General features: G+C 36.8%; 1 long non-coding RNA gene across 1 annotated transcript; it reads left to right on the top strand.

Moving 5' to 3' along the window:
- Positions 1-8,997: 8,997 nt before the first annotated feature.
- Positions 8,998-19,199, top strand: LOC139976021 (uncharacterized). The gene is made up of 5 exons (XR_011795980.1): positions 8,998-10,457; positions 11,790-11,916; positions 13,562-13,673; positions 16,141-16,299; positions 16,841-19,199. It is a non-coding gene; the product is annotated as an uncharacterized lncRNA (long non-coding RNA).
- The last annotated feature ends 1,107 nt before the right edge of the window (positions 19,200-20,306 follow it).

The following is a 20,306-nucleotide window of genomic DNA, read 5'->3' as shown; positions in this document are numbered from 1 at the left end:
TGTTGAAAAGCAATGTTCAATTAATGAACACATTATTAATGGGGTTCTGACCCCTCCCCGATAACACTCAAATAAAAACTGATACTTCTATTGATGTTGTAAATTTCTGGTGAAAAGTCAACAGTTGAGGCAGTTCTTAATGGGCATGCAGTAGGAGGCATACAGATGGCTCAGTATGAAGGACACTGCACAGAAACTGATGTAAAATGAATTTAACAGCTGCCTACTGTCCTTTTAGTTGTGGGTTGCTGAATATTACTCATACAGTATGCGGGCCCACCATGGTAGCCACAGGAGGAAATTTTGACTAACAAAAGGCCAAAAATAGATTGCTGAAAATGGAAGATGATTGTTTTAGCATCTAGGACAAACTTTTATCAATGTTTTTTCGTGTTGAAAATTAACGCTTATTCAAATTCTCTTCAATTTTTTTTTTTGTCCAGTAAATTGGTGAACCAAAAGGGTTGGGTTTTTTTTTCCCTTTGTTTTTTGGTGGGCCAGATTAGATTGTCTGGCATGCTCAATCTGGCTAGTAGGGGCCCCTGTTCTAAAACCACAATTCCAATTCCTGAGGCAGTATATTGTACTGCTACCGTACCTGACAGCTTCTAAGGGTTCTCACCTAAGAATGCTGCATTAACTTCCTTCTTGATGAATTCTAAAGGGCTGACAACTGGCTGATCCTTATTACTCTTCCTCTTTTTGTGAAGCACAGGTAACTTGTGCTGAGCCTTTCTTTTCTCTTTACTTCCTGATGTTGAAGGTCTGTTTTAAAGTGGAAAAGAGCAGTTAGTAAACCTGAATATGATAATATGCTAGTGTCCTTGGACTCCAATATCTCAACCCCAATCTTGGCCCAATGTCTGACCCAGAGGGGAGAAGGGGTACACATGAGGCTTTCACCCCCATGAAATTGAAGACTGTAAACATTTTACTGCACTGGTGCATGTCAGTCTCTGAAGCAATAATATTCCTTGTTACTATATTATATTGATTCAAAACTAATTATATAGTTGCAATAAACTTTTAGGATTTTGGAGTAGCCGACAACAGGAACGAAATTAGGATTTAGGAGCACTTCACGTTTTAACAATTTTGATATGTTAACACTATCCTGGCTTCACTGATTAAATAGGCTTAGGGCCTAGCTCTTGCTAGGTTGGAGTTGGAGTTGGACGTGACAATGTTATTTTCTACGAAATTTTAACAGATTTGTAGGTGCAAACAACAAAGACACGTTTTTTTTAAATGAAAGCTGAAGGTTAAGGAACGTGAAGCATCAATCGAATTAGGACTCACCTTTGATGTTGTGACCTAGCCTACACAGACTTCAGTATAGAAATAGTGTGCACGCTACCTAGGGCCTAAGTTAGAGCCCGTAGAGGCCCCTTTTCTTCTAAGTTCTATTTGAGGCGTATTACAACGAACCGAACTTGTCAAAAAATTGGCAAAATCGCTTGGTCAATAACTTCCTGGGCTCCTGCCTTTAATTGTACCGTAAATTGTCGAGAGGAATAATAAATTTAAAATGCCGGTATATCCTAGTCATTGAATCAACTTGAAGTAGGCCTAACGTTTAATACTAACTCACATCATGTAGTGTACTTCACTTGTTCACCTTTGACCCTCAAGTTTTATGTCAAATTCACGTACGTACATAATATAAGCCAACGAGGTAAATGAATCTGGAGAAACTATCACACAGTAAATAAGCGCGTACGCGCGTACCATGTATGGAGGGTCATGTGATGTGTTCCAGGGTGGTACTAATATACTACTCTCCCTATTACGAATGATGATTTCACCCAACTAGTACGTAAATGAGTTTGCGCGCTTAGAGCAGCAGACGACACCCGTTACCTAGCAATAACCGTGCCTGTAGCCTAACGTGATAGCTATATTCCCGTCGAACAGCATTAGGCTCTGTTCCATGGAGAATTCCGTGGTTGCACTGAACTAAACATTTCCCCACATTTCCCATTTCTACACTCACTTATAGCGTGTAGTAATAACGTTAGGCCATATGAGACAAAGCTTGCCCCTAGAGCTGTATTAATAAGTAAGATTATGTAGAAAGCCTGCCTTCATTCAAGAGAATAAGGTTGAGCGTTAGCATATTAGCACTATTTCGTAGGCCTGAAGTACCAGTACCTTCTTATGCCGTTAGTTCTCATGTCCGAACCGACCAATCTTTCACGAAGTCACTAACACTGTTCTCGAACTGCTACAGAGAAATATCAGTGTAGTACCACCCTGGAACACATCACATGACCCTCCATACATGGTACGCGCGCACGCAATTGACATGAATCCTCCAGATTCATTTACCTCGTTGATATAAGCTTAAGGAGGTAGCACTTGTATGTTACTACGCGACTGTGGTCGCCGTTTTCTTGTTCGTCGGAAAATATCACAGAAACAGATTGTAGTAGTGGAAACCGTCAGGAGTGTCACTCGTTGACTTGTTAAATGGCTGTCAGCTTTGCTTGTTATTGCACTTGCTTCAAGTAGCATTTTTTCACTCACAATCAAGTCAGAATTGATTGAAATATCTTTTCTAATCAGTTTGGGTTGTAGACAAGCCACACTACATGACACGGACGGTTTTTCGTCAAAGTCAGTCTAGAGCAATGTATAGGGTGTCCATTATGTGTTTGCATGAACAACTTAAAAATAGTAATACACAAAATATGACGACAGATCATGAAGAAGTTCGAATTCAAGGTATAACGTTAAATGCTTGTCTACACTGCGGTTGGACACCTGCAATCACAAATAAGTTACTCTTGGCAGTTACATTAGCACACTGCGGTTCAAGCGTCCTTTGACTCGAGTCAGAGAACAATAGTATTCACTGTTGATGTCAGTGCTGTATGAAGATAAAAAACACTGATAATGTGCATTCTGACAGTTAACCCACCACAATGGAGGTTATAGGTCGGTTAATTACGCGGTGACTTGATTCGGGTTTTCAAGAATGGTATGGTTTAGACATTTTATCCTTCACTGACCTTTTCAGGTTTGCCAAGCAGAATTACCAGAGATCAATGTCTTAAACACCAGAAGTTATAAGTACCATATATTTGTCAAAACTCCTTTTTATTCTCAGAGGGTTATGGAATAATTTGTCTGAGAAAGTTGTACTTGCAAGTAGTGTACGAACATGGGAAGTATCACTTCCTTGGTAAGAATGGCTTTGGGTGTTCATTTAGAATATTTGAGAACAAATGGAGAGTGAATGCTTCCAGGAAAGTACTTTTTGAAAACGCCTAGCAATTTTAGCGTGCTATGATTTGGGGCGATTGGCTATGCACTTTCAATTTATTTTAAAAGCATACCCATATACATGCAAGAAACAAAAACTCCACTTGGTTATTCTTAACACAAAATATATTTCATTATACGGAAATAAGTCCAAAAATTTTCCTCACCTTAATGCTGTTTGGGATCAGCGGTATATTTCGAATCTTCATGTAATTGGTGACAAGGGCTCTTTGGTTCCAAAAGTAGAGTCCGGACAAGTCCGAAAAAAAGAAAAATCATAAGTCTTCCTCTGCCACACACCAATTTCTTGGTCTCGTCATTTTATAAAATTATTATTTAGGCGTTTCGAACTTTTTCGCAACTTCGGCTCTACGATTTTGCGTTTGGTGCATCCGTCCATGAGCAGTCTAACCTTGTCAGGGTATAAATACGTTGGTGGTCTGAACAACTCCCTGGTCTAACAAACGTATACGTATGTGTATGCAACTACCACAGTGAAAATTTACGATATCAAATAATAGTGCGGATGTTTGTGGTAGAAAAAAGACAACAAAGTCTGGTTGAACATCTCCACGTTTGCGGTCAACATCGAGAGGGCCGATGAAAGATTATATTACGTAATCATTCCTATCACGTTGCGTTCTCTCACACAGGAAATGAAGGTTAACGTTTTTTAAGTTGACGACATGCCATGGCCTTAGCCTTAGAACTATAGTTGTAAATAATGAAAACAGTGTGTTTGGGGAATAGGATCATTTATATAGCTACCAGTATGTGTATGCATGGAGGTCAAAAACAGGTAAAAAAAAACAGGTAAATTGGAGGTAAAAACAGTTTTCCCTCCATGGTGTATGCATGTGTGCATGCGTGAGTGTATGTATGTATGCAATGCATGTACGTGTATAGGTATGGATGGATGGGAATAACAAAGAAGCTGCATTAAAAAAATATATGATGCATTTCATTGAAAATAAGGCTGCAGATATATATATATATATATACATAAATATATATTTCTATATACATATATATATATATATATATATATATATATATATATATATATATATATATAGGTAAGTGATTGGAAGTAAAACAGCCAATGTTTGGTTTTTGCAGAGCTTTCGAGCAAAACTAGCTCTTCTTCAGTGCATGATCACCGAAAGTGACAAGGAGTAGCAGGAATTGAAACTATTTTATAGAGAAGATGTCGGCAAAGTTGTAAAGGCAAAGCGACTTACTGATTTCTGCTGAATTGAGCAGAAGTTTTAGAAATTCGGATTATTTTAATCCGCGTCGGATTATTTTAATCCGATTCCGTCGTAATTGTCCGTCGGATTAAAATAATATATATATATATATATATATATATATATATATATATATATATATATATATATATATATATATATATATATATATATATATATATATATATATATATATATATATATATATATATATATTATTATTATTATTATTATAGAAAACCAGAGAAATAAGATGACTCATAATTGACAAATAAGGAGTAAAGTTTTAGAAAATATATTAGAATTTCGGTCCCCTTGGGGCCTTCGTTGGCAATACTTGGCAGTCGAATGAAAAGTACAAAATATACTAACACAATGAAAGTTTGACGCTAGATAAGTGTAAGTTGCATTGATGGAATTAAAAACCAAATAAACCATGACTATACAGGAAGCGGATGAATGAGCAAAGAACGGATAACATGTTTGTAGAACTGATAGTTGTTAAGGCACTTAAGGGGTCCCAAGTCTTTGTCGAGGCCGGTGACTTAATACGAAAGATCCAATCGATTTCTTTACGTTTACGTTCAGTAGCGAATTTGAAGTTCGAGGCAATTAAAATACATTTTTAGTTTTTGAGAGAATGTCTATGAAGATTGAAATGTTCGGAAACGGGGAATCTGATCAAATTATCACGAAATATACTATTTGTGATTACTAAAACGTAAGCGGAACCGGGAGCCTGTTCACCTACATAATTGCCCTCTTTGCAAAGTACACAATAGAAAATGTAAATAACATACCACAAAAGAGGGAATGGGGATAGTTGACTATAGTCTTAGACCCGTTACCGTTAAATATCATTGAATTTCTGTTATTGTGTGATTCCTGAAGAACAGATAAATGAAACGTTAACCTATGTGTACAACAAATTTTACATCATTACTCACTATCACACATTCCCACTAGGATATTTTTAGTATTCAACAGGGTTGTATAGTATTTAGGTTGTCCCTTGCAATTTTAAAGTGAGTGTACGCAGGGACGTAGCTAAGGCCTGAAGTTGGGGGGGGGGGGGGAATGCAGTGGCTGAAATTCCAACTGGATGGGTTTTGGAGCCAGAAAATTCCGACTGCTGACTTGAACCCCCCCCCCCCCCCAACCCGCACTACTCGTGAACGATACGGTCAGTGTTAGTCAGACATCCCATCTTTCGCGACTGCAATTTTGTTCCGAATTTTTTTGCGGTACATTTGTAGCACTGGCCCTCACTTCACAAACTTATTAATCACTCTGGTTAAGCGGGTAAGCAACTGAGTTGAGTTATCTGCTTCATAGGCTACATAGACTACTAACTACAAAAGCTATGTTAATGTAACAAAGGGGAAAACCTTTTTTCAACAAATTATATTCGACAAAATACAGTGCTTTTTCCTAGCGCGCTTAATATTATTTTCTTGGGGGGGGGGGGGCTATTTATCACTTGCATGAAAACAATTTCAATTGTTCACATCATTCCAACTGAGCATTTGGAATGAAATGAACACTTAAACATTTTGCAGAAAAATGTTGAGTTGACGACTGATACAATAAGTTATCAATTAAACATTTTGCAGAAATTTTTCAATTGCTCCATTGGAATAAAGTGAACAATTGAACATTTTGCCAAAAAATGTTCAATTGACGAGATAAGATATGTTGTCAATTAAACATTTTGCAGAAAATTTTTCATTGCTCAGATGGAATGAAGTGAACAACTGAACATTTTGCAGCAAAATGTCCAATTCACGAGATATGATAAGTTGTCAATTAATCATTTTGTAGAAAATTGTTCAATTGCTCAGTTAAAGCAACTAAGCAATCCAACATTTTTTTTCTTATTTTTTATAAGATTTTATCTTGTTATCTAAACAATTTACTGAAAAATTTCACCCTATGGGGCAAAGTTTTTCTCATGTTGATGGCACTTTAAAGCTTCCGTAGATAAGCATTGAGCGTTTTTATCGTATACGTTGTACAGTAGTTTTATAAGGCATTTTTTTTTACAGTATTCAAAATCGCACGAAGTTTTGTATGGTGGAGTATAAAGATCGCGAGATACAATTTCTAAATGTGACAAGGAAAACGTGGTAAATATGACTGATTAAAGGTCAATTTTGACCGAAAATTGTAGGTCACTCACAAATTACAAGAATATATGAAATTAGAGTGCGACAGTCGGAAAAATTAGAGTGAGACAGTCAGAAATTCGGACTGTCGCACTCAAATTTTCCAACTATCATCAGTTTTACAAACATTGGGGGTGGGGTGTGAGACACCCCCACCCCTCTAGCGACGTTCCTGAGTGTACGTATACACACGGCACGTCGAATAATACACGGGCGAAACTCGCAGTGTCCTGCATTACCATTGAACTTCTGAGTTCGTATATTTTTCAAGAAACCGACACGGATACATACGACAACGTATACCAATATGTAAATGTCTCTCAAGATCGGTATGTCATAGGCACCTATAGATGACTGAATTTCCCAGTGAGGTAAAATTCCTCCTAGATGGTAATCAAACGGTTTAAGAATTTTACCCAAAGGTGACCATATTTTAATATGTAGCATATATGGGGCCAATACATCATAACTTTAAGCCTTCGAAATAACCTATTGTAGTTGCATATAACAAGGTTTGAACCTAACTGGAGACCAAAACTTCCCCGTATGCAACACCTTTGAAAAATAAAGAGGCGGGGGGGGGGGGGGGTCGGAAAGAGGATTCAAGAAAGTTTGTAATATATAGGCTTCTTAAATAGTGCAGTTCCTAAAGGGTCTACTCGTTTGTATTGGGTTTAAATGCCTTCTAAATCGCTTAATTTTCAAACAGTTTCTGTGAAGACTACTATATTTCAGTCATACTTTCTCAAGCGTGGGCACAATGTCTAAGCGTGGGCACAATAAAGCGTGGGCACACATGCATGTTAACCAATATGTATATGTGTAGTGTACGCGGCTGCGTGCAGTACATATGTTGTCTATGTATATATGTTAATCGTAATGTCTTTTTCCCGTTTTGATAGATGGGCTATAGTATGGGGTGCCTCCTATGATAGTAAGAAACCCGTTACCATTAAGTACCATTGACGTACCCATCAGTGGCGTCGCCGAAGGGGGGGGGCTGGGGCCTGAAAAAATCGTGCCCCAGGTGCCCTTCCCCTTCAGATGCGGTTGTAGTGTTAAAAAAAATACTCAGACAAAAATCTTTATTTGCCTAAATTAAAAACATCAATATTGGACAGATGCAAGCCCGAAAATTACTTCAAGTTGCTAAATATAGCACCAGATTGCATCTGAGGACCCTTAAAATTGATCCAAAATTCACAAAGTGGAAGGGAGAACTCTCCCCTATCACCCCTCCCCCAGGACGGCATTTAACAATACACATTGTGCCTCCATAAGTAAGTGATGTGCCCCCCCCCCCTGTACTACATGAAAGAGGACAGTAATGATGGATGAAGAACCCGAAGTACATCTGTTTTTCCGTATCACATATTATTTCACAAAAATTACAAAATTTAAATCCCAATGACGTGCGGGCATAATCTATACGAATTCAATACATCACTAACTATAGGTGGTGGCGAGATCCTCAACCCTAAATGTGATAGATTTTGTGTATAACTTCTGCATATCAGTTTCCAATCTTATTTCCGAAAATATTAATCAATAAGAAGTGCTGAATGTGAACAAATCCTAAATGAGAGTATATGCCTAGAGTCGGCGAATAAACAATTTTGGTTGTAAAATGTATACATGATATTTTTCTCAAATTGATACATATGACCTTGAATTTTACCCATCTTTTTAATTGTGTTAATGACAATGACATATGTAAAGGAGGATTTTGTAACACCTTTAGATCCAGAGATATGTGTGTTTTCCACGTCGCAAAAAAGTACGCCCTCTATTCCATCTTGTTGCTAAAATATGTTTTTCCCTCTTTTGTTGGAGACTAGGTATTTTCCTTTATATAGTAACATGATTCAGCTAGGAGTTGATCACAATGCACAGAGTAAATTGGTAAATTTGTATAATTATACTCCAAACAAATTAAAATAACCCTATCAATTAGACACAAGCATTTTACTGTTTTCCAAAATTATCATGAAAGTTTGATGTATTTTGCCACATTAGGAGGCTTTAAATGTATTGTCAATGTTAGTGCGATTAATTAAGTGAAAATAGCTATGGCTGTAGAAAACCGGAGGGTTGAGCGCCGTAGGCTAGGACTATATTGTAATGGACTTGTCGCAACAGAAATGTGTATGTGTTTGTGTATGGGTGAGGCGGGGGGGGGGGGGTGGGGATATAATGATATTCTTTATAGCAAGTGATTTTAATGTTATGATCACAAGCTGGCTGAAAAAAAATATACCATAATTTATCTTACAAGCATGCAGCTATTTTTTTGGGTGGGGAGGGGGGGGGGGGGGGAGGTGGTCAGGTCGACCGTTGTTTATATAGGATCAGCAAAGTCGTTGGGAGCTGGGGTTAGCATCGATGTGGGGCAGATCTCCATGCCCCTGCCCCCATACCCCACCGTGCTACTGTTTACAAACAAGTGAAAGCGACATTTTCCAAATGTATCCATGTAAACCACAAATGAATACTTCTACAGAAAGGCTAACCTAACACAAATAAGACTATAGGCATGCATGTGTGTTTGACAAGTAATACTGATGAGAACTCCGCATAGTGCATATTTTTACACAGTACAACTAAACAAGTCTACTACAGTACTATTATAAAGGTTACCAGCGTTAGCCTTTTCACACAATAGATCTAGCGTATTTTTTCACCTTTCTAGGATTCCAGCATACGTTTTATCAAAAATCGCACCAAATCGGTAATTCACAAAATAATTACTTTGTTTTCTGAAACTTTGAGACCAAATTACCACTTGGCAACCCAATAAAATATATTTATAGGCTTCCGTGGCTTTTACACTATAATACCGCGTGAACTGCTTTAATATTAATGGGTTTTTCATACTTGGGTTTTTCATTAGGACTGAATCAGTATTTTTGTAAAATCCACAGTTAATTTTCTTGTATTATTTCCTGATTGTTATTAACCGTTTTAACTTGTTAAAATAATCACTAGACTGCCTATGATATGAATCAGTGCAACGAACAGTCAACGAATTATTGAAAACAACACATAACAAGTGAGTGAAACTGATTATCTAGCGTTTTCTGGGGTTTTATTTTGGCAAATCTAACGTTTTTTTGTTACTTGTCGCTGGTAACCCTGATTATTATTATGCTAACCGTAAATGACCTTTGGCCACCCCGTACTAGTTTTAAGTGATTGACAGATCAGCTGTGCCGCAACCCATTACAACTCCCTGGTAGTACAGTAGATACTGTAAGTGTAATCGCACAAAAACAGCGTGTGTTATGACACATACGTTGTACTCCCTGTCCCAGGGCAACTCCGAATATTGAGCCTATCGTTTTAAATTCTACACTTGTTGCTAGCGTCCATACTGACACGATTTTTATCGTCAACTCTTCTTCGAAATCGGGTGTTTTTCGTAAAAAGCTTGCATCCTGAATTCCTGACCATCGTCGATACAATACAACATGATAATCATAACTGACCTATGCATCTTACGTAGCATTGTCACTCTAGCCTAGGCTATGAACATTGAAAACGAAAGTTTTGGACCAAATGTACTACTAGTACGCGATTTCCGGCTGCGAATGACACATTTCCAATCCGAATTTTTTACCGGCCCGGGCAAGGATCAGATCCATAGTACGGCTCGAGTGCAAATGCGACTGGATCAATGCATCAGTTTACCCCGTGGAGAGATGATCGTCTGATAAAATCAGAGGATCTGATCTGGATCTTGTATAAAAGCACAAGTCCAAGAACAGATTTAAGAACTTAGGTAAGTGCTAATTTTCAAATTTAATCTTTATAGCAGCAAATAGGCTCATATACTTCATTATTGCATACTGTACATGGTGCATATTGCTATAATTTATTTCAGGCTTTTCCAGTTACAAACATGCCCCTCCCCCCAAGAAAAAAATAACAAAACATAAATAACAGTTTTGGCATATATATGTCCCTGCATGGTCCAGTGTGCAGATTTTTACTCACATTTGTTGCTCTCACTATGTGTGATTGTGGGAACTAGGGACTGTGTCCCAATGGCTAGGAAAATTATTGAAGGTCAGGCTATTTTATTGAAGTTAATGAGTTTTGTCCTTTTTTACAAGTTGTACTGAAGTTTGGTAGAACACTACCATTTCGACAAAATATTGTCAACTAAAAATTCACTTTTCAACATTGCAGCATTGATACTGACATTTGAGAAGTCCTCTCCCTCCATACATCCACATACAGTACCTCACAGATGTGCAAGATTTCATAACAGGGCTACACAGTCTGCATAAAGTATATACTAACCTCAGAAGCAATCAATCACAACAATATTGTCTTGCCTGATTGCAACTCCATTGTGGAAATAAAACCTGAAAACTTTGTCCCTTTGGTTGTGGTCAAACAGTGTGTCAATAAAGGATCATATGACACCTAGCCAGTTCATATCACAGTGTAAGGCAGTCTATACTGCAGCAACCAACAGTGAATATATACAGTCTTCAAAAGCAGGGCTAACCACAGAAAGGGAGTAAAACTGTTAAGCAGTGGTCATGCTCTGAGGACTTACTCTTTCAATGCATGCCTTTGGATACTGTTTCACATTCATGGCTCATATTATTGTGGTGTGCAGCTGAGTAAATGAAGATTTAGTTGTGCTCATTTGTCATTGTGCTCCACTTACATGGGAAACAAAATGTGTGAAGGAAACCTTACAAATTTTAACAAATTACCAGTTTTCTGTCAGAATGTAAAGAGGATGATCCTGACAAATTGGACATTGAGCCAACTCTTTTCTCATCTCCACACAAAAGCAAGGGAAATACATCCCTACCTAATACACTTAAAAGGAACGTGAGCATGGATAATGAAATGGAAAATTTGGAAGAGGAACCAACTTTAAATAATCATACTAAAACAAAACTTTCACTGTCGTTTGAATGGGGCAGTCACTGTGAGTCACAACATCAGTACTATTTCTCCAGATACAACAAATGATTCGCTGTGGTTGTACCTTGACATAAGTTCAAATGGAAGTAGTAGCAGTAGCTTTGGTATTGCCAGAGAATTTTCTGCATCAATTTCTTCATGTGATCAAAACCTTTTTTTTCACCAGGAGTGAGATAAAACGAAGGAGACGCAGTCAAGCATTTGATCCTCTGCCTATGTTCCAATCTGATTGCTGTGATGGTAGCTGTATCAAATCGCTTTCTTACGATGACCTAGAACAGTCTTTTCTAGAGGTTAGTGAAGTGAGGGAAACTTAGCTAAAGCAATTCACTCTGGACAAGATTTGGATTCATCAGGAAAGATCATGTCACACCTGAGACAAATCTTGTTCTATTTATGTAATTTGTGGGAAGATTGTATGTGAGAAAGCATTTTGTATGTTCTTTGGTATTAGTAGCAAGTTATTCAAAGATTGTCTGAAATAATTTCAAGTTGGCAAGAAAAATGCAATTCATGGCAATAAAGGCAAGAAAAGGATGAGAACAAAAACTCCATTTGCACTAGCTTGGATGAGGTGTTTATTTGAACATATTGGAGATTACATGCCCCACAAAACAGAAGTGCACCTTCCAGTGTCATACACAAAGACTTCTCTCCATGCACGCATGAAGAAGGAAATGATAGAAATTGGCATTGGTGAACAAAGCATCATTTCCAAGGAATACTTTATGGAAATCTTTAGAAGAGTTCAAGATTCCTAATTATTTTATCTTGTGAATGTGCATGGATTTATGACAGTTATTGTTGCATACATTGCATGGGAAAAGGGGAATAAAATTTCAAATTCCTCATAGCTAGTAGCTTTAAATTGATTAACTAGCATAAAGACATTGATAAAGTATACTGAAACTTGTGAGGTCGAAAGTGCTGTTGTAAGACTGTTTTGCCAGAATTATCACACAAACAATAGCTGTGTACATTACAAATGATAACTTTCAAGTACTGTACATGGTCTGCTGATCAATCACAATTGGTGGGTTATAGCCCGGGGTGTCAAAACCACAGGCATTGCATCCTTTTTTCTTTGCTGACTATGGAGGCTTTAACTTCATACAATCCAGTGACATTTAATCTGTTTAGTTAACTACATGTGCAGTCCATTAAACATCTCTTCAGAAAAATTCATGTGTCTCTATTGTTAGCTTCAGCTTCAGCAAGCACAAAGACTGTACTGTACATACTGGAGAGAATACACCTCACAGCTAGTGTACCACTAAAGCTGCATTATCATTCCTTAAAAACATTAGAATTATTGTCACAAATTTTGATTTAAAGAAGTTCTAAAGAACATGTGACATAAGTTTGATTGCAACCTCCACTCAAATCAGGAGTAAAAGTGCTTTCTGCTGAAATGTCAATGAACAACTCCCTTAGATAGTGACATTTTCAGAAAGTTCCCCCAAATATGCCAGAAATTGAAATGTGCTTACCTTTGGTCAAACTTCTTTAATTGTTTTAATTTCCACCTTTGAGGACATTTACCTCAACTGTCTGGGAAAATGATTAGGGTCTTATTTCCAAACATCCCTATCAATTGGTCTAATAAATAACATGAGAAGATGTTGTACAGCTTTACTTGTTCTTTTCTCAATTAGCTACTCTCAACACCCTATACTCCTTTAAAGGAATTCTCTAAAGTACCTAAAAGAATGCTTAACTTCAGTTATTATTAGTAAAAAATTTCAACATGCTCATTGCATTATTCTATGGGTATTCATGAAAACAACATGGTTCAAATTGACACAATAAAACTCTATCACTAATCACTACATAACTTTTTCTTGATTAGGTTAAGCAGTTCAATTTTACACCATTGTGTGAAGTAAAACTTATACTTTAAATGCTTAATTAAAGTATTTCAACATTATATTTTTCTAGACGACTGAGTTTACTGTGAGTGGTACTTGAAAGAGGTAGCGGAAAGAACAAGGAGTGGAAAGGAAAATGAAGAATGCCGACAATTGCAAGAAGTTCATCTTAATCATCTTAAGTGAGTCAAAATATTTTACTAATTTAGAATTAAAAGTTGATGTCTGCTTTCCTTTTTGAATCCTTGCAGAAGTCAAAAGCAATAGAAAGACTATCTATTCCTTCAAGTCCTCTATATGTGTGGGTGTGTCAGTGATGCTCCTAGTTAACACTTATCTCTTTCAAAAACTTGCTTGAACTACAAATTGGATATAGTAGCCCTAACTAAGATGATAAACCCTAAAGTTCAGAGAAAGGTCATTGGATCGGTCTCAAGTTTTCGTAACAAGTAATTAAAATGGCAGAAAATGAGATAGGGGCCTTTTCTGGCCCTACTCTGAGTGTGCTCTATATTCACAAGCAAAGGCATGTTTGAGTTTTAATTTCCATAGGATCCTTGCCCAGTAGTAGTTGTATGGGAAAAGTGCAAAAAAAAGTCAAGTGGGTGGTACGTTTTATGAACAGCGCCCTCAAACTTAAGAAATCTCACTTCTGGCCCTAATTGGGGGGTCCATTTTGGGCCTGTGGGTATATTTCAATTTTTTTTTAAATACCATTTTTCAGGAGCGTATTGACACTATTTTTAGAAACTCAAGTAAAAAAGTTGTGTATTTTGTGTTATCTACTCAAATTTCTGACTCGAAAATTGCGAAAATCACCTCGTTCATATGTATGAAAATGCTTGCACAAGCTGATTTGAGTAATTCAAATGACAACAACTTCTTAGCATTAGCATACAGGTGCTTAACAATTAAGAGGGTGGTCCACTAGCATAAGGACTACAAATAAACTGCATTTCCAGGGTCATAGATGTCGAACGATGTCTGTGAACAGCTATTTTGGGCATTTCAAGGTCAAATTTGGTCACAATTAAAAGTTTTATTTTTGGTTTTCAATACAAACTAGTGAGATATGTATAGTTATGATGCAAAGAATGTGCTAAATCATATTTTATATAAGTTATTAATGCTCTGGAGAGCAGCTTAAAGTGGCATATATGAGAGTTATATCAGCCCTACAGAAACATGCTTGCGAGGGCAAACAGTGGTAACATTATATCTTCATTCAAGGAGATCATGCTAACAACATTAAGAACTATTGAAATGTATTAAAAGGGTTCTGTCTAATACTCTTTGACTCCAACCCCCCCCCCCACACCCTCCCCATAGTGCACTATGCATATTTGAATACATGCATACAGTATGTGACTGACTTTTACTGCAAAGAGACTACATAAACATGCATTCAAGGTATACTGAATTATTGGTATGGTCCACAGTGTGCACTATATATGTGTGTACATGTTCAGTACAGTGTTATTTTACACCAATTACTATTAAATACACACTGTCCAAGATAATGAACAGTATACACACTGTACATGTATTTACTGGTTAAACATTCCTTTTAAATTATTGAAAGTCTTTTAATTTATTGAATTAGCAAAAGAATTATACACTACATTGCAAATATTTAAAAAGACATTGAAATATGCACTTTGCACTATATATGTGTGTACATGTTCAGTACAGTGTTATTCTACACCAATTACTATTAAACAAACACTGTCCAAAAACATGTACAGTACACACTGCACATTTATGTACTGGTTAAACATTCCTTTGAAATTATTGAAAGTCTCTTAATTATTGAATTAGCAAAAGCATACACTAAATTGCAAATATTTAAAATGATACTGAAATATGCACAGTATTGAATGGAATGACCACACATATATACACATATGATACACACATATATAGTGCACACTGTATGTATGCACTGGTTCACATTCATATTCTAATCTGATATAGGGTTGGGTAGAGGTTTTGGTTGGAAGGGGGTGAGTTACATGCATACAGACAATTTGAAGCAGAAGATTACCTTACCAAATAATTCAGTATACCTTGAATGCATGTTTATGCAGTCTCTTTGCAGTATTAAAATTCAGTAACATATATGCATACAAATCTGCATAGTGCACTATGGGGAGGGTGTTGGGGGGGGGGGGGGTGAGAGGGAGTCAAAGAGTACTAGACAGAACCCTTTTAATAAATAACATTTCAATAGTTTCTAATGTTGTTTTACGTGGTCTCCTTGAATGAAGATACAATGTTACCACTGTTTGCCCTCGCAAGCATGTTTCTGTAGGGCTGATGTAACTCTCATTTTCGCCACTTTAAGTTGGTTGCTACAGTAGGCGGGGTCGTAACCTAGCAACGAAAAAGTTTTCAAATTTTTTTTTTGCCCAATTTCATCCTTTGAGACATATGGCAAGACACCATATCAGTTCCAGGCGATTCTAAGAGGGTCGACGTGGAATCGACCCAAAAATCTGTTGATTTGGCATGGATTGACCCATATATCATTTACATTATTTCTCAAATGATATTGGATCAAAACTCAAATCAATATTTCTTATCTGATATCGTAAACCCTGTATCAGTTAAGAGTTTATTTTGTATCATAATATGTTCTATTTTTACTAGGTCAAAAGGAGAGCAGTAACATCTTGCCCGCACTAAGGCGTGCCAGGTTTCTTTGGAACTGAATACCCTTATAGTCGATGGAATGGACCAATCAAAGACTGATCTGCCACATTTTGTCCAGAGTGATAAGGATGTAAAACATCCACATCCACATAACAGGTCAGTATTATCATGGAGGTCTGTTTTACCTCCATGGTATTATGAAGTGACCGGAAAGTGTTTATGTCATTATAAGTGTAAACATCACGTTTTCTGGTTTCCGAGAAATTGTAATCCTACAGTATGAAATTGTGATGTCATGTTGGTGTATAGTACAGTATGTATGTGCGTGAGCAGCATGTGTGTGGGTGTTTATACAGGGTGTTTGTTTGTACGATGCCTTGTTTTACAACACAATGTCTCAAGAGGGGAAGTTTGATTATCTTCATAAGTAGTATAAGGATGGACACCTAAGGTTACAAGAAGTCTAGTGTTCCTATTGTTTTGGTTGAGGTCAAATCAATTCTGTTCTTTATTTGTTGTTCTGATAAAGATAATGGCCTTAGTATCCATCAAATATTATGTGACTGTGTTTTTTTTGTTAAAGCACATAGTAGGTTAATTATCAAACTTTATTTAATAGCAGAAAACAAGTAATAACAACCTCTTTATCATACATGTCAATGAAGTAGTATATATTCATTCTTCTCTTTCTTTTCAGGTGTCCTAATTCACACTAAAGGTCCATGTGACAAGTTTGCATACAGGTATATGTTATGACTGATCTGAAGCATATCCAACATGATTCAAACATGACCATTACATGCAATTTGTGGACACTAGTGAAGCACAAGGATACTCTTGGGAAGGATCTGTTTTTGCAAATGGATAATTGTTACAGGGAGAATAAGAACCGCTATCTTCTGTCCTTCTGCCCTTCTGCCCTTCTGCTCCTTGCTTTTAGAGTTGAAGATCTTCAGAGTGGTGATATATATAAATGTTATAACTTTGCTAAAGAAGTTATTGAAGTATCTGACTATATTAAAGTTGGGAATATAGCAGCCGTAAACCTCATTGATTCAAGCACACGACCATACTTTGGAGAAGTCACTAAAATTTAAAAGGATGAGGTTATTTTACATTGGATGAAGGGATCCTGGACTGGAGACTGGAAACTGCTAGACTGTGGCCAAGGAAGAAATAAGCAGCCATACACACCGTCAGTTTCTTTCCATTCCTTAATGTTCTGGGACTTTAATTTAACCCATAAAAATCGCCTTCCAAAGAGGGAAGTCTGTGACTTGAAAGAAAGATATGCAGCTATAGATAAAGAATTTGAGCTGAATAACTAGGAAACCTTATGTTTTACACATACTATTGATTGTGCAGTGTGTACTCTTATTTTCTTGCAACAACTTGTGTAAAAGAAGATATGTAGTTTTGAGAAACACACACAATTTTCTTGGTGTATTGCTACACTTAACTGGTTGGGGCATACTGGTACGCCCCAAAGATATATACAATTTATCATAGGGGTGTATTTCTACTCTAAACTGGTTGGGGCGTACTGGTACGCCCCAAAGATATATACAATTTATCATAGTGGTATATTTCAACATTTAACTGGTTGGGGCGTACTGGTACGCCCCAAAGATATATATAATTAATCATAGTGGTGTATTGCTACACTTAACTGGTTGGGGCGTACTGGTACGCCCCAAAGATATATACAATGTATCATAGTGGTCTATTGCTACACTTAACTGGTTGGGGCGGGGCGTACTGGTACGCCCCAAAGATAAATACAATTTATCATAGTGGTGCATTTCTACACTTAACTGGTTGGGGCGTACTGGTACGCCCCAAAGATATATACAATTTATCATAGTGGTCTATTGCTACACTTAACTGGTTGGGGCGTACTGGTACGCCCCAAAGATATATACAATTTATCATAGAGGTATATTTCTACACTTAACTGGTTGGGGCGTACTGGTACGCCCCAAAGATATATACAATTTATCATAGAGGTATATTTCTACACTTAACTGGTTGGGGCGTACTGGTACGCCCCAAAGATATATACAATTTATCATAGTGGTCTATTGCTACACTTAACTGGTTGGGGCGTACTGGTACGCCCCAAAGATATATACAATTTATCATAGAGGTATATTTCTACACTTAACTGGTTGGGGCGTACTGGTACGCTCCAAAGATATATGTAATTAATCATAGTGGTGTATTGCTACACTTAACTGGTTGGGGCGTACTGGTACGCCCCAAAGATATATACAATTTATCATAGTGGTCTATTGCTACACTTAACTGGTTGGGGCGTACTGGTACGCCCCAAAGATATATACAATTTATCATAGAGGTATATTTCTACACTTAACTGGTTGGGGCGTACTGGTACGCCCCAAAGATATATGTAATTAATCATAGTGGTGTATTGCTACACTTAACTGGTTGGGGCGTACTGGTACGCCCCAAAGATATATACAATTTATCATAGAGGTATATTTCTACACTTAACTGGTTGGGGCGTACTGGTACGCCCCAAAGATATATACAATTTATCATAGTGGTGTATTGCTACACTTAACTGGTTGGGGTGTATTGGAACGCCCCAAAGATACAAAAAACATTGTACCATATATCCATTTTGCCCCAAAATGACTATTTATCAAAAAATACTTGCATTTTATGTTCGCTTTGGGAAAATCATACCAAAAGTAATCATATATTAAATTTTTGCTATATTTTGTCAACTTGATTGATAAAAATCTTTGCTTTTGTTAGTAAGTGATGGTTTATTCAAAATTCAGTGAATGTTATGGCTAAATTGCTTAATTTGTTAGTATCTGTAACAGCAAACTCTTTTAAGACATCTAATCCACCAGAATAGAGATAAAATGTTTATGTCTGCTCGTTTTACTATGAATTAACAAGGTAACACTGTTGTGTAAAATTATTCCATTTAAATGGCTATTTATCCTGCATTTTTGAATAAATGTATATTTACAGAATTTTACAAATAAGAAATGTTACATGCAAATAAATGAGAAAATACGCAACATATTTCAAATGTCATATTTTTCATGTACTTATACAATGCAAAAGCCAGGCCTTGGTTAACAGACCACATTTCAACGTAAAATGGTTGAATTCACTCGTACATCTTTCATTTTTCAGCTTTTACTTGGAGAAAAAGTGAAAAGTCATATTTCCTTAATTACCCAAATGTTTCCTAGTCTCTTGTATTAATTTTTCGTAAACAGTTTGTAAAGCACTGTAGACTAGCTGCTCTTTGAGACGATAATGTAGGGCTACAGTATATCAGATAGTATAGCATCACAAAGCAAAGGCTTGAGGACGAGCTGCACTGAGGGGAGCCAACACTGGTCAGAGTGAAGGCAAGAGCAATGTTTTCTCACCTCTTCCAATTTTCTAACAATAGAGCAAGAGACATGTTGCATGGTAGTATTCAGCATAGCATGGTTTTAACTCAAAATTTCGAACAATTAAACAGTCGAAATAACAGCATAAAAAGCAAGTGATTAATTGCAATATTGCAGTCGCAATCATGATAAAAATTTCGAAACTTTGAGGAGGAAAAAAGGATCAGTTTTGAGAATAAATAATTGATCATGTGAGAAATGTCGTCCGATTAACACAACAACAAAATGTTTCTATGAATAGAAATTACGCATGAAGTAGTAGAAATGTGAAGATAAATTTCAACAATTTGGAGGGAAAAACTGACATAGTAGCTTGAAGCGAAATTTCGAAATTTTAATATGTGTCGTAGAACTACTTTCGTCTTTTCACAAAGATAAAAAAATACGCATGCCAAAATAAAGCTATAATCCAAGTTGAGTGATACCCTTTTGAAATTCCAAGAAGAGGCATCCGATATGTTGATAGGAAAAGTTGAAATCTCAATATATCGTCTAGGTCATCGCTGCTTATGCAAAAACTGAAATTGTGCCAAGGGAACTTCTACAACTCAAAACCGACTTCTTAACCACCCCTTACCACCCGAGACTCATAGCTGGTACAGTAACTACTGCTCATGTCCTGTAACACATGTTACCGTGTTACGAACTTGGATAAACCAAAATAAGGCCTTTCTTCGTTCTTGGCATGACGCATTGGCGTAATTTAAAGAGAGGTGTGTACTG

Source organism: Apostichopus japonicus, chromosome 11 (assembly GCF_037975245.1).
Source record: "Apostichopus japonicus isolate 1M-3 chromosome 11, ASM3797524v1, whole genome shotgun sequence".
Lineage (NCBI taxonomy): Eukaryota > Metazoa > Echinodermata > Holothuroidea > Aspidochirotida > Stichopodidae > Apostichopus > Apostichopus japonicus.
This window is presented reverse-complemented; position numbering and strand designations above follow the sequence as displayed.